Genomic DNA, 12,638 nt, shown 5'->3' on the forward strand with positions numbered 1-12,638 from the left:
GAAAAAGAAAATGCATTCAGAACCCTTGGACCCAATTACAAAACTGAAGAGTTTCCTACATAGCAGGCCGTGATAAAAGTTTTATCTAGAAATGCTGATGCTGAATCCCCAGGGAGCTCACGAGCAGGCACACTGCTCTGTAAGCAAGGCTTGAGAACTGGAGGAAATCACACATAAAAATAACTGCGAATAGAGGATCTCCTGGGACATGTTTAAACACATCTGAAACATGTCTGAAACATGTCATTTGAGAAATAACAAGGTGAAGAGCAAGAGAAAATGCTGGAGAGGAAAAAGGGGAGAATAAAAAAAGAAAACCATTTCTGAACAGAAAAAAAGTACATAAATTTTAAAAATCAGTTTTTAAAATGAGTTAATAGAAAAGCACGGTTGGGCTGCAGTGAGATAAGAGTTTTCTTACTCGTGAGTCTGAAAAATGAGTTCAGCAACAACACCTTGTGCTTGCAGACACAGGGACACAGAACCTCACCTACAGCTTGTGAATTCCTATGGCCTTTTGGGGAAGAAATCTGCAGTAGCTGTTAAGTTTCAAAATACACACACTCCATGACCCAACGATCTCATTGTTGGAATTTATCCCACAGGAAAAAAACAACAGGCTTCGCAGAGCTGTGCACTTGGTGTGTTCGTTGGTTCACTTGTGTGCGTTGTTTGAAGCGGCACGACGTTGGAAACAACCTGAATGTCCAGCAGCAGAAAGAGAGAAAAGTCGTTAAAAAGAGAAGGGTTAAATCAATGGTTGTATATTCATTCTCTGGAATATTAAACAGCAACCAAAAAGAAATGGTTGAGAACTCTGCCTCTAGCCTCAGTGGATAAACCCACCTATCATTTTGTCTTTGTTTATTTTTTGCAGCCTGTTATTTTGTCCTTAATTTCCATTTCCCATGTCTGTGTTTTAACAGAAGTATTTCTAAAGCAGCACAGCCTTGAATATAATTTAAAATGGCATAACAAAATTGTCAGGGAAAAAAATGTGTTTTTCTGTTTGTGATATTTTTGCACAGGGATATATCCCTGGAGTGGATATGATGTGCAGAAGTGTACAGGGGTCCTGGCAACACTCACTCACAACCTGGTTCGGTCTTAGCTACAAAAGCGCTTGCTGTGGTTTCATTCTTTGTTCAGTCCACATGTTTAGGTGTCCTTCAAGTGTGTATGTCAAATTTCATAATAAATGAATTTCAACACTGCATTTGAAATCGGTTTCCCATGTCATAAAATGTAAGTTACAGTTCAGTTTTCCTATACAGTGTAAAAAAATGGCAAAATGTTCGTCAAACTAGCGAAAAATAAAACAATGTGCATTATCTGGTGGAGAAATCTACCAAACATTTGGGCCCCCGCTAACCCTTTCAGTTTTGTTATACTTATGCTAGCCTTAGTCTTTCTTTTTTTTAATCTTTTGACAACCCCTTGTACCCATTTCTCTCATCCCACCCCCCCACCTCTGACAAATACCAATCTGTTCTCTGTATCTATGAGCTTGGTTTTCTTTATATTTTTTTCTTTTTAGATTTTCCATATAAGTGAAATCAGACAGTATTTGCTTTCTCTGCCTATTTCACTTAACAGATTAGGGTTCGTTCATGTTATTGCCTATGGAAAGATTTCCTTCTTCTTTGTGGCTGAATAATATATTATATTTCCTTATATAATATATATAATATATTATATATTATATTATAATATATATTATAATATGTATTATATTATATATAATTTATATTATTATATATATATTTCCTTCTTCTTTGTGGCTGTATAATTTTACATATATATATAATGGATTATATATCCCATATATATATATATATATATATACCCTATAATGGATTATATACCATATATATATATATATATGGGTATATAATATATGGTATATATATACATATATATATATACATATATATATATATTCCATTCATCTATCAGTGGACACTTGGGTTGCTTCCATGTCCTGGCTATTGTGAATAATGCTACAGTGAGCATGGGGATGCAGATATCTTTTTCAGTTAGTGTTCAGTGTTTTTGTTTTCTTCAGATAAATTACCAAAAGTGGAATTATGGGGCAGTATGGTAGTTTTATTTTTAATTTTTGAGGAACCACAATACCATTTCCATAGTTGTTGCACCAATTTACATTCCCACCAACAATGCATGGAGGTTCCCTTTTCTCTACATCCTCAACACTTCTTCTTGTCCTTTTTATAATAGACATTCTGACAAGTCTTTTCATGTACCTGTTGGTCAGTGCACTGTTAAATGAGAAGAATAGTTTCCTTGGTCTATAGTGTGCTCCCATTTAAGTAAAAAAAAAAAAAAAAATCTCATACATAAGTATATGTTGGTAGGAGCATGGAAACAGATGTGGAAGGATACATAGGAAGCTGCCAACATAGGTTACCTTGGGGTAAAGGGTGTGTGTGTGTGTGTGATGGGAATAATTTAATTTTTTTTAACATTTATTATTGAGAGACAGAGACAGAGCATGAGCATGGGAGGGGCAGAGAGAGAGAGGGAGACAATCCGAAGCAGGCTCCAGACTCTGAGCTGTCAGCACAGAGCCCTACTCGGAGCTCGAACCCACAAACCGCAAGATCATGATCTGAGCCAAAGTCAGACGCTCAACCAATGGAGCCACCCATGTGCCCCAAGATGGGAATAATTTAAAATCCTAAAGTTACAAACCCAGCTCCAAGAGTCTAATTACACCTCCATCTAAAAAGTACAATGCACTCATCAAAATTAAAAACTTCAGTTTATGAAGGCAACATTTAGATGATGAAAAGACAAGCTACAGGCTAGGAGAAACTATGCACTAGGTATACCTAATAAATGATTTATATAAAGAATATATAGGGGCGCCCGGGTGGCTCAGTTGCTTAAGCATCTGCCTTCAGCTCAGGTCATGATCTCATGGTCCATGGGTTCGAGCCCCGCATCAGGGGAGCCTGGAGCCTGTTTCGGATTCTGTGTCTCCCTCTATCTCTGACCATCCCCCGTTCATGCTCTGTCTCTCTGTCTCAAAAATAAATAAATGTTAAAAAAATATATTAAAAAAAAGAATATATAAATAAATACAAATTAATAATTTAAAATACAATCCAATTTTATTATTTTTAAATTAATTTATTTTTTAATTTGCATCCACATTAGTTAGCATATAGCACAACAATGATTTCAGGGGTAGATTCCTTAATGCTCCTTACCCATTTAGCCCATCCCCCCTCCCACAACCCCTCTAGCAACCCTCTATTCTCTGTATTTAAAAGTCTCTTATGTTTTGTCCCCCTCTCTGTTTTTATATTATTTTTGCTTCCCTTCCCTTATGCTCATCTGTTTTGTATCTTAAATTCCTCATATGAATGAAGTCATATAGTATTTGTCTTTCTCTAATTTTGCTTAACATAATACCCTACCACATAGCTGTAAATGGCAAGATTTCATTCTTTTTGATTGCCGAGTCATACTCCATTGTGTGTGTGTGTGTGTGTGTGTGTACATACATACCACATCTTCTTTATCCATTCATCCATTGATGGACATTTGGGCTTTTTCCATACTTTGGCTATTGTCAATAGCACTGCTATAAACATTGGGGTGCATGTGCCCCTTCGAAACAGCACACCTGTATCCCTTGGATAAATACCTAGTAGTGCAATTGCTGGGTTGTATGTTAGTTCTATTTTTAATGTTTTGAAGAACCTCCATACTGTTTTCCATAAGACAATCCAGTTTTAAAATGAGTAAATAACAGGGCACCTGGGTGGCTCTGTCAGTTAAGTGTCTGACTCTTGATTTTGGCCCAGGTCACCATCTCACAGTTCATGAGATTGAGCCCCACATCAGGCTCTGTGCTAGGAGCACAGAGCCTGCTTGAGATTCTCTCTCTCCCTCTCTCTCTGCCCTTCCCGCACTCCCTCTCTCTTCCCCTCTCTCTCAAAATAACTAAATGCACAGTTTTTAAATATGAGCAAAAAAACATGAACAAATGCTTCACAAAATAAGATACACAGAATTAAGTATATGAAAAGATGATCGACACCATTAGTTGTCAGAAAATTGCAAATTATATACACAATGAGATGCTGTTATGCACCCACCAAAATGACTAAAAAAGACTGACAGTAGCAAGTGCTGGTGAGGATGTGGAGCACCAGGAACTCACGCACCCTTCTTGGGAGTGAAAATGTACAGCCAATTTGGAGAAGCGTCTGGCGGTTTTTTGTGAACTTAAATATACACCCACATGATGACTCAGGGAAATGATGTCCCCAAGAGAAATGAAATCATATGTCTACATAATGAATAAATTGTATAAGAACATTTATATCAGCATTTCTCATGATAGCTAACACCTGGCAAAAATGTCATGTACATCAACAAGTACCTGAACAAACAAAATGTGGTCTGTTCACAGAATGGAATACTCCCCAATAAAAAGGAACGAACACTCCATACAAGCAAGCACCTTCAACCTCAAGAACGTTATGACACAAAAGAAGTGGGACAGGAGTGTCACCTCTGCAATTCTGTTGGACGTGGAGCTGATGGGAAAGGCTGGTCCGTGGTGAGGAACCAGAATGCCTGGTGCCTCGGGAGAGGCAGACATCGCAGGGGCTTCCGGAGGGTGGAATGCTCACTGTCTCCACTGGGTGCCAGGTACCTGAGTGTATGGATTTCTCAAGTCTCATGGAATCATTTACTTACAGCCTTACATTCAATTCACTGTACATGAATTTTACCTCAATCAAATCCAAATAACCTCAAAGATCAGCATTTGGATTAACTTGGATTTGGGGATGCAGCCTCAGAGGGCTGAGGTATCCCAACCCTACATGCCTCTACCTGCTACACGGGCCTGTGTCTGCAGGGCAGTGACTACTTGCTCCTGGTCCAGGGTCCTGGGTTTTATCACCTGAGTTCTGAGTATTGGGTGTTACATGTCTGGGTTTTCAGTGAAGTTTTCAATAGTTCTTCTCTCATTTTCTCCACAACCTCCCACGTCTGCCTCCCACCCCCGCAGGGCTCCATGTCCTTGAGGCTCTTTAATCTCATGCTGTCCCACCTCCGTCCCACCTCTGACACTCCTGTCCTTCATGGGTTTCCCGATGAAAGGATGTTGTTTCAGCAGATGTTGAAAGGACATGACAGCCAGTAGTTTCCAAGGATGTGAGGTCAGAAGAAAAGGCCAGGAAAGAGGAAGGTTGGTGGCCACCATGGGCCCCTGGGCTCTATCTGTGGGGGCTCTAAGACTAGGGAAGGTGCTCCTCAGAAGGGTGCTTCCCCCCAGCCCTTCATGTCCTGTGGGCAGAGACACAAGGAGCTGCAGGTGTACCCTAGAATGTGGCTGCTGGAGGGGACTGTGACAGCCAGCTCCCTGCTTCTACCCCAGCGGCCACACCTCCACAGACCCCAGCCCACCCAACCAATGGAGGTCAGCTACTCCACATCCACTGTGGCTGAAATGATGCCCCCCACATCTGGCCTTCTGAGGGGCAAGATTCCTACCCACACTATCAAATAGAGGGAAAGGGGTCCCAAGGCAGGGGTGAATATGCCACACCCCACAGCTTTTAAGTGATGGCAGGGACCTGAATTCAAGTCCTGGACCCCATGTCTGTGATCTCAAAGGCCACACCCAAGGTCATATGACCAACTCAGCCTCTCTGTTTCTGATGCAACAAAACTGACTAAAACTTCAGGGTGCCCTCTTGTATGGAACATGCCGGATGGCTAGTTGGTACAGACATACCCTGAATGCCCCTGTTACTCCCTATCTTGAGAACATGGAGATCCTGTCCTCCCTCTCTATTCCCATCAAGCAGAATGTGAAGAATAACATGTTTTTTATCATTCAAGGTCAGTGGTTCCCAGGGGTGGACAACCCGGAGTGTCTCCCTTGTGACAAAGACTGCCCAGGTGGCAGGCCTTGATCTCCCTGGAGTGCTGGTGGTGCAAGGAGGGAGGGGCTACAGAGAGTCACTAGGCTCAGTGGCTGTGCTATAAATGCTTACTGTAAGGGTCCCAGCAGCTTTATCCAGCCAGCCGCTCCTGGGCTTTATGTAAGTTCTCCAATAAACCTATGTCTTTAAAAATTTTTTTTTCAACGTTTATTTATTTTTGGGACAGAGAGAGACAGAGCATGAACGGGGGAGGGGCAGAGAGAGAGAGGGAGACACAGAATCGGAAACAGGCTCCAGGCTCTGAGCCATCAGCCCAGAGCCCGACGCGGGGCTCGAACCCACGGACCGCGAGATCGTGACCTGGCTGAAGTCGGACGCTCAACCGACTGCACCACCCAGGCGCCCCTAAACCTATGTCTTGATTGCTGCCTCTGGGACTTTTCTCTGGCCTCACAGGAGCATTACTCACCATAGGCTTAGAGTCTGCTGGCGTGCACACCTCCTCCCAAAGAGGAGTGACCCTCCATTATCACCTCTGATGGAGAGGAACTGCCCTAGAACTGGAGCCCATGAAATGATTTAATCCACTTCAGCGTCTGCACAGAGCTCCTGCCTTCATTACCAAGGCCCCAAACATCTGAGTAAATTAGTCATGGGGGAAGGCTGCAGTCTGCAGAAGGTAATAAAACATATTGACACTGGCAAGAGTTAATTAAAGCTCTCACAAGAGGTCGTTCAAGAAAGACCTTGAAGCCAAACCCCAAAAGCATAGGGGAAATTAATGAAATTCACACCTATCCCCAGCCAGGCCATCTAGATGGGTACTAATAAACCGTCAACAACTAACACAAGTTTACTTTTTCTTAAATGACTTAATTTGCAAAAGTAGAGTGTGAAAGACAGCATCCCCAGTCTGCCGACAGAGGCAAAGGCAACCTCGGAGACACACACTTGCTTTTTTACAGAACATTTAGCTTTGGGCAGAGAGGAAATAAAGCAAACAAAGGTTATTGTGTGCACCAGTTCACCCAGGTCGAATGATGATGCCTCTCCCTGGGCAGGATCCCATCCCTGTATGGTCAGTGGAGCCAGTGTACACCCAGGTGAAGAAGAAAGCCAAAGAAGCCACTGGGGGGGGGACCCATGCCAGCACCAGCAGACACAGCCTGCAAGGAAACCACACACAAGTCAGGAGCAAGTTGGCTCAGTGAAGGCACCTGCCCCATCCCCTGGCCAGCAACCAGGTGCATTCAAGGCCATCAGGAGAGGGGTGGCATTGGCTTCCCTTGAGGTAAAGACTGTGGCACTTTCAGAGCAGAAGCATGTCTCCAGATCTATTCCAAAGGGACACCCGACACTCTGGTTAGCCAGTTGTTTTAGGGATAATTGTACCTCCAGGTTTCTGTGTAAGCTTAGACCAGCAATTCTCAAAGTGGGGTCCTAGATGAGCCAAATCAGGCACACTTGGGAGCTTGTTAGTAATGCACATTCTCAGACCCTGCCAGCCACCTCCTTCATGGGAAGTCCTAGAGCCGGGCCCAAAAACCAGGCTGTAACAACTCCAGTGAATTCTGACTCTTTGTTCCTCTCAGTGTCTTTCCTTTGAATAGTCACACCTGGGAGGGCTTGCCATTGGACCCCTTGCACAGAAGGGAACTTGGTGACAGCCAGAGTAGATGTAATGGGGAATCATATCAGGTAGTGAGTTTCCCATCTCCAGGGGAGTTTAAACAAAGGCCAAGCAATCACTGGGCAGAGTGGAGTCCCTGAGACTCAACATCAACTGAAGCACGACTTACTTTGTAATGCACAAAAGTAATAAGACAAACTGATGGATGGATAGATGGATCATAGAGCAAATGTAGAAAAGGGTAATTGTGGATTAACTAGAGGGTGGGCATATGAGTGTCCGCTGAACAATTCATTCAACATTTCTGAAAAATTTTCTAATAAAATGTTGTGGGAAGAAGTCAAGTGAAGAACTTCATTTAATAACCATCCTTTGACCCTGGACTTGTGGTTCTCTGACACAAAGTGTTGTGTGAATCCAGCCAGCCCTAGGGTTGGATCAATACCAGAGGCACTGGAAGGGTACATATCTCAGCAGATTCCCCTGCAAGAGTAAAAGATCACTAATGATCAAACAAAAGTGAGGGAGAGAAGTGGTAGAACCAACCCTAGATTCTCCCATATGAGGGGGGTTGGATCAAGATGGACCAAATTAGAGTCCTGGAATTACAATCTGGAAATTTCATACAAGAGCTGTAGAAACTAATGGTAGAAGAAAAGCCAGTGAGATATGTTATCCATGGTTCCATGTCAGCATAGAGCCAATGAATGACACCTGAGAATTACAGATGCCTGAGGGAAGATACACCCGGGGCACTTGATTAATGCAGTAATAAATGGGTTGCCAGTCGCAGAAGGGGGATTGAAACAGAGATGCCATCTCCATTTAAGTCAGCAATCATTCTGTGAAAAATGAGGAGAGTAAACACTGGAGGCAAATCAGGGCCATGAGGCAGGTATGTCTATTGGGCAGTCGGCCCGAGAACCATGTGGAGACATAGCTGAGTAGGAGGGTCTATCCTTAGGAGCTTTTAAAATGTTCATTCCCAGCTCCACACCCAGATCCACAGAATGGGGATGCACTGAGGAGCAAATAGGCTGCATTTCTACCAAGTTTGCGGGGCTACTCTGATAAGCAGCCACCATGAAAACCAAGAATCACTCTGAAAGCTACCTATGCTGGAAGCAGGTGCTCTTGGGGCCCCACCCACATCCCAGTGCCTCAGTGCTGACAGAGGGACACCGCAAGCACCAACTCTGCCCCGGGTACTCTCTTACCATTCCCAGGACAGCCCTCAGCCCATGACCCTATAGCTTCCTCACCCTCCAGGGCACTAGCTCTGAGACCCCCAGATGCCCAGTGAGAACCTGCTTATTAGCCCACCCTGTATGCTGTGTCCCTACCTCACTCTTCCACCCACATCTCTTATTGTGGAAATAACAAAGACTACCCAAATGAGAACAAGAAAATGCTACATTTTCAGAACTTGTTATAGCAGGGGAGGTGAGCTACTATCTCCTGCATGTGGCAGAGTCTGGAGTGCCGGCTGGGGAGTGGGAGAGCTCTATGATGGGAAAAGGGGAAGGCTTCAAGTTTGCCTGGGGGCACTGCAGGCAGGCAATCAGATGTAGCACATCCTATGTGACTGGTTAGGGAAGCATATTCCTTTTTTCTCTGGTTGATGCTAAGTTGGATACAGGGACAAAAATTAGGGAAGCTGGCAGTTATTGACCAAGTCTGACCGTTGGTCCAATTGCTACAGAGGTTGTGGTCTGGCTTCCTGGGTTGGTTCTGCAAGTTGTGGTTCAGATTCAATTGTCACTTATGGTCTGGCCGCTGTCTGTTATGTGTATGTGTCTCTCCCTGGAATCGCCTCCCTGATATGCTGGGTACACTCCAACCTTTGTCTTGGGTCTTTTCCAGGGGACTTAGCACAAGACCTTCCCCAAGAGATAAGGATGAAATTTAAGTGGCTTACAAGACAGTGGAGCCAGGGGACATGCCCCCAGAGGCCTACCAGCTCTTTGTCTGCCACCTTGCAGGCCACAAAGGTGCCCATCCAGTGTGGGGGTAGCCCTAAGCTTGGCAGCCATGAAAGGGGGTCTTCCTCTTCCTGACACACCCTGTGGCTAATGCAGTAATGGTCCCAGAGATGCCCATGCCCTGACCCCGAGACACATTAATATGGCACTTTACAGGGCAAAAGGGACTTTGCAGATGTGATTAAGGACATTGGGGTGGAGGGATTCCCTGGTTACCCAGGTGATCCCTCAGTGTAATCACATGAATCCTTAAAGAGCAGAGAACCTGGTTTTGGACAGAAAAATGTGAAGAGGGGAGACCGGTCAGCGAGATGCCTTCCCTCAGCTGTCAGAAGTCCCCATGTCCCTGGGGTTGCACTAGGCTCTGGACACCAAGGAATCCTGCCCTGTGCCTTTACCTCCTCATCCTCTCTGGCCCCCACCTCTTGCAGGGATTGCCCAGAGTCCCAACTCCAAAACCCCTGAGAAGAGGCAACCCTTTCATACCCTTAGATCTGAAAGCCCAATTCAAGGGGGTGTAGCTCATGGGGGCATGTCAGCAGGGCAGGTAGGGGGACAATTAGGGTGAACACACAGTCAATCTACACATGGTCCTTGGCTCTCCTGTGCCAGGTGACAAGTCACACTGCTGTCACTCTTCTGCAGGGTGAGGCTTACATAGCCTTGCTGATGACTATAAAACAAATCTCACTGTTAACACCACTTGTTCCCCTCAAGCATACCTTTCTAGGGTCAGGCAGCTCCAAGAATGACCCAAACATCCAGGACCACATGACAAGGGCTGGACTGGCCTCCACTGTCCCCAGCAGTAGCCATATGGAAGCAGCATGGCTATCCTAACAAGGAGCTCCCCACACCTGCATGCCATGCCCTTAGTTGAGCTCTTCCTTCAGCTCTTGCCCCTCTCCTGTCCAAGGACACTCCTATCTAATCACCAGAACCCAACTTAAATATCCCTTCTGTGGATAGAGTGCATCCCACCTGTTATGGATGAGTTCCCTGGGGAGCAAATGAGATAGATGGTGCTGGAGGAGCAGGAGCCTGGTGGGGAGTGAGGGCAGTTGGAACTCAGGAGCGGCAGTGGGCATGCAGACATACCCTGCCATGAGCCAACGGGGTTCAGGCTGCCCCTAGGAAAGGGGTGACCCTGACACAGGTGGCTCTCTTCAGCCAAGGATGACCTTCCCAGCAGCTGGGGAAGTGAGCACCCTGGTTCTGCCTTAGAGCCCAGCGCTGCCCTGTTCCCACCAAGCAGCTCAGACAGAGTGAGCAGCTCCACCCTCCGCTCTTGCTGGGCAGCACTGGCTATCTAAGTGACACCTGTTCTCCCCTCCAGATGAGCTCCTTGGGACCAAGCCTGGGCCTCAGACACCCTCAGGATAGGCACAGATAGTTCTGCTGACAGAGCTCTGGTCTCCAGACATCATCTAGATCTGACTGAAGGGGTGCAGCCTTCTTGAAAACGCTCACAACTAATGTCATGAATCATTGACATAGTGACACAGCCGGGTGGAGAGTCTAGTCCCCACACAGGTATTAGGACTTCTGAGGATACTTACCTAAAAAACACAAGGGTGAGAGGAGCAAAGGAAACACATCCTGCCATGTCAGTACCTGTTCTTGCTCTGGTGACCAAGCAAGAACTCTGAAGCTGGCCAGTATGGTCAGCTGATCAGGCTGACCCACCAAGGCTCTAAACTCTGAAGCCCCAAGCTGATAGCTTCCCCATTGCACACAGGAGAATCATGTGTAGAGAGTTAGCAACTCTGTCCTACAAAGTTCACCAGGCTACAGAAAGTAGAGTTTGCCAGATTTGGTAAGTAAAATACCCAGTTAAATTTGAATTTCAGATAGTGAATAATTTTTAGTTCAAGTATGTCCCATGCAATATGTAGGATATGCTTATACCAATAATTCATCTGTTGTTTCTCTGAAATTCAAATTTAGCTTGGCCCTGTATTTTAACTGGCAACCTTAGGTAACCGGATGTCAGAAGCCATGCCAGGCCTCTAAGTCGCCTATACGTAGATGCCACAGAACTGGCAACAAGGAAGACAGGTTGTGTCCAGCCTCTGAGAATCAACTCCACGTCAGTCTGCTGAAAACTGACCAGGCTTGTGGCACCTGAATTCAGTTCCACCCTTTGATCTGGACTTCCATCACCACTAGAAAGGCCTCAGTTCTCCTGGTAAACAGCATTGCCAGCTTTGGCACACTCCCTGGTTTGCTGGCCACTGAAAAGCACATACCCTTGATCTGACCCAGCCACAAACCTGCTTCCTATCCATGTCAGCTGGGGCCCTTTTATTCTAAGAAAAAAGAAAACAACTTGAAAATCCAATTTGAATGGACTACACAGAAAGGGATTTTATGGGAAGTCACACTTGGAAAATCTAGCAGTATGTGAGCCTCAAGATGGGTTTGATTCAGGGGTTATCATGCTTGAATCTCTACAGTTCTCCCCTTTTATGGCTTTCTCTTCAGTCTGGCCTGCCCTTATATACCAAGACAGTTCCCAGCAGCTCTAGGAACTACATACTGTTTTATTCATCCAAGGGAAGAAGAGAGAAAGAAAGAGAGGGAGCAGGATAGAGAAATGGGAGATAGCTTTTCTTTCCTCAACTATGGGAAATAGGTCCTTCACTGGACTCTGACCGGGCCACCTCAGTCACCTGTCCACCTGAAAAAACCAAGTTGATGTGGACCAATCAGAGCCCATTCCATGAGCTGGGGTGGTGTCAACCTCTCCTGAACACTTTGGCTACAAGGCCAGCATGCCTACTGCCCCACTGCCCTGCCCTGTCCACGCCCAGCATAATGGCAACAGGTGGCATCTTCACTGGATGGGTTAAGTCAGAGAGGGTCCCTTTCGGAGAGGTTTAGACCTGAGTTCTTTCTGGACCCACTTGAAGCAGGTAACTTTCCAAAGATGCCCACATCCGTGTATCCCCTCCCACATGCTTTTCTTAAGATGTGACAGTGACACTGTCTCACTGAGAGGTGGGGTCTGCTTTGTTTCCTATCCTCTGAATCTAAATGGGTCTGTGGCTACAGCAGAAGGAACACTATGCTCATTTCTTGGATCACAGCGCCAGC

The 12,638-nt window shown here is 45.3% G+C and overlaps 1 long non-coding RNA gene across 1 annotated transcript; it reads right to left on the bottom strand.

Annotated features, from left to right (window-relative positions):
• Nucleotides 1–3,115: 3,115 nt before the first annotated feature.
• Nucleotides 3,116–8,065, bottom strand: LOC128311168 (uncharacterized). The gene is made up of 2 exons (XR_008289228.1): nt 6,342–8,065; nt 3,116–6,107 (listed from the first exon to the last, which is right to left on the bottom strand). It is a non-coding gene; the product is annotated as an uncharacterized LOC128311168 (long non-coding RNA).
• Nucleotides 8,066–12,638: the final 4,573 nt, after the last annotated feature.

This window comes from Acinonyx jubatus, chromosome A3, assembly GCF_027475565.1.
Source record: "Acinonyx jubatus isolate Ajub_Pintada_27869175 chromosome A3, VMU_Ajub_asm_v1.0, whole genome shotgun sequence".
NCBI lineage: Eukaryota > Metazoa > Chordata > Mammalia > Carnivora > Felidae > Acinonyx > Acinonyx jubatus.